Source organism: Impatiens glandulifera, chromosome 1 (assembly GCF_907164915.1).
Source record: "Impatiens glandulifera chromosome 1, dImpGla2.1, whole genome shotgun sequence".
Lineage (NCBI taxonomy): Eukaryota > Viridiplantae > Streptophyta > Magnoliopsida > Ericales > Balsaminaceae > Impatiens > Impatiens glandulifera.
The window spans coordinates 43,370,999-43,374,092 of NC_061862.1; the positions used below are offsets into that span (position 1 = coordinate 43,370,999).

The 3,094-nt window shown below is 33.7% G+C and overlaps 1 pseudogene; it reads left to right on the forward strand.

Moving 5' to 3' along the window:
* The first annotated feature begins 960 nt into the window (after positions 1-960).
* On the forward strand, positions 961-2,212 carry LOC124926119 (annotated as a pseudogene).
* The last annotated feature ends 882 nt before the right edge of the window (positions 2,213-3,094 follow it).

Consider the following 3,094-nt stretch of genomic DNA (forward strand, 5'->3'; position numbering starts at 1 on the left):
TCGTGACAAATTATTCTGGTTAGATTTATTTTCATAACTATTTTATGAAAAAAAATAGATTTATTTTCTATTTGAGACTCAAATTTGAATTGTTTTTATTAGATGATGTCCATACTTTAAATTTGTTAAATAATACTCTTAACATTATTTGGGAAAGTTCCAAATAAAAGAAGTGTCCATATTATTTTGACGTATCATTTTTTAATTAATTAATTAATTAGTGACACAAATAAAAATATTTACACACGTCTTGGACATATATTTTTTTAAATTGTGTATTTTTTTATAGCTACCAATTTTAAATTATAATGTGGTAAGTGACTAAAAAAGTGTATGATGTTAGAAAAAAATTTAGAAAAATTGAAAAAGATATAAATTTGGTATTTATTTTTACAAAGATTTCTATTGTGTATGAGGTATAATTTTTGACATATTTATTTTCTAAATTTAGTAATTTTTTTTCTTCAAAATATACAAGTTTAACAAATTATCTTTTAAGAATTTGTAATGGGTAGGGATATAAAATTCAAAAGATAGAAAATTGACATTCTTTTATGTAAGATAAATTAATTTATTTTTAAGACTCCTTACATTATTAAAATTGGGATAATTCGAACAATATTTAATGAAAATTATCTAAATTCGGGTTAGTTCGATGTTACACGTATATGCATGGTCTGTATTCATTAAATCAACACCACATTACAAAAAAAAATTAATAAACAAAGAGGGTTAATTCGATGCTACATGTACAGACACTACATGTATCACACTCATGAAGTGACACCTATACACAAAAGTAAAGCATCACCTCTCATTCGTTAATTTTTTTCTTAATTTTTTTCTCTTTATACATATGACACTTTCTTAATGGATTCCTGAACTACCAATACATGTAGCATCGAACTGTACTAGTAGCATTGAAATAACCCCAAATTCGAACCTAAATATCAAAAGAAGATGGGTTAATGAAATTGTTTCAATTTTCAAATAAGATTTCTTCATGTCATTCTCCATCCCCCACTATATATATATCATCCCTTTCCCACCATCTCTCTCCCACCCTCCTTCTTCATCTTCTCTCTCTTGCTACATTTAGAATTGATTCTCTTAATCTCGATGGCTGGGTTTGAAGGATTCGAAAAGAGACTAGAGCTCCAGTTTTCCGGCGACGATCCATTCGCCGGAGGAATTGGTCTCCGGCGACTTAACTTCGATTCAATAGAGAAAGTACTACATGCCGTACAGTGCACCGTAGTATCAGCAATGGGTAATCACTACTTCGATTCCTACGTGCTTTCCGAATCAAGCCTGTTCGTATATCCGACAAAGATCATCATCAAAACATGTGGGACCACTCAACTACTCAAATCCATCCGTCCATTTATCCTATACGCTAATGATCTTGGACTCTCTCTTTGCGGGTGTAGGTACACCCGCGGTAGTTTCATCTTCCCTGAATCGCAACCATACCCACATACAAGCTTCAAAGAAGAGGTTTTCTACATAAAGAGTGTTTACCAACTCATCTTATTTACAAAAAAGCCTCAATCATGCCATCTTCGTCCATTTCATGGCATGTTTTCACAGCCACCGATAATATGGTGGAAATTGAGAACGAGTTTTACACCATGGAAGTGTGTATGACCGAGTTAGACACGGTTCTCGCCCGGAAATTCTTTCGGGGAGTACTCAAGAAAGGGGATATGGCGGGGAAAGAGATGTCGGATGTGACGGGAATTCGAGAGATTAATCCAAATGCGTTTGTTAGTGATTTTGCTTTCGATCCTTGTGGATACTCGATGAATGGGATGGAGAGTGATCGGTACTCGACCGTTCACGTGACTCCCGAGGAGGGATATAGTTACGCTAGCTTCGAGTGTAACGTGTCGGTTCGCGAGGGTGGCGATCACATTGTTAGGGTTTTGAAGAGGGTGGCGCAAGTTTTTCGACCAGCTACACTTTCTGTGGCGGTTACGGGAGGAGAAAGTCAGGAGATGTTGGCGAGAGTTTTGAAGTCGGTTGGGTTGATGCGTCGGAGTTATACGGTAGATGAGTTTCCATTTGTGGGGAATATTTCATTTCAAACATTTACTAGTCATTGATGAGGCAATTCTTCATGTCATGCATGGTTTTTCCCCTCTTTGTTTTTGTTAAGGTTCAAAATAGTCAGGCAAATGAATATAATTTTTAGGGTTTTTTTATTGCATGATGGAGTTGACTTGTGAAAAATACAATTTTTTATTTTATTATAGCTCGCAAATTGTCGTGACACTTCCTAATGTGATGAGACCTTAATCTAGATATTGGTTTAGAAGTCGTGTTCAAGACCATTCTTTTAATACAAAGTTTAACATTTTATCTACGTGACAATCGCAAGACTATCCCACAAGCCATAAAACCGGTCGATCTAGTCTAATCACGCTCTAAACTTACGATATTCAACAACTAGACATGGGCATCAATAGAACATACCGAGTTTTAGTAAGGATCTTGAAAGAAGTAAAAATGTAATATTTGTTTTAAGAAGAACATGAATGATGTGAAAATTGCATGTACAAAGTTGAAGAGGGTTGCATGATGATGGTGCAGGCCACTAGGGTTTGGTCACTCATGCTTCTCCAACTAATATTTTCAAGTCTTATTGGTTACTGGTGTAATGGCCAATCCCTTATGGATTAAATTATTGCTCTCTTTCTCTCCACCAAATACCCACATAAGTTAGGCAAACATCTATGACCATAAATCAACCATTATTATTCTTATCAGTCATCATGGCTATAACAATATATATAGCTAGAGGGTATTTTCATGGTTTGAATTATAATTTTGTTTAAATGAGAATATTTTCATTAATTTATGTCATCAAAGTAAAACTCAATCATATTATTTATGAAGAAAAATCAACCATAATAAAACACAACAAAAAGAAGCAAATTAATCCAAATAAGTTTCTTAAAGATAAAAATAAATATAATTAACCTTATTAGGTTTTTGAATTTAAGGAAAGTAACACTTACCTAAAGTCAAGCCCCCACTTAAACTTAGGAGTTAGGACTATAATTAAAACTTAAAACATTTAATCCTCTCTTCA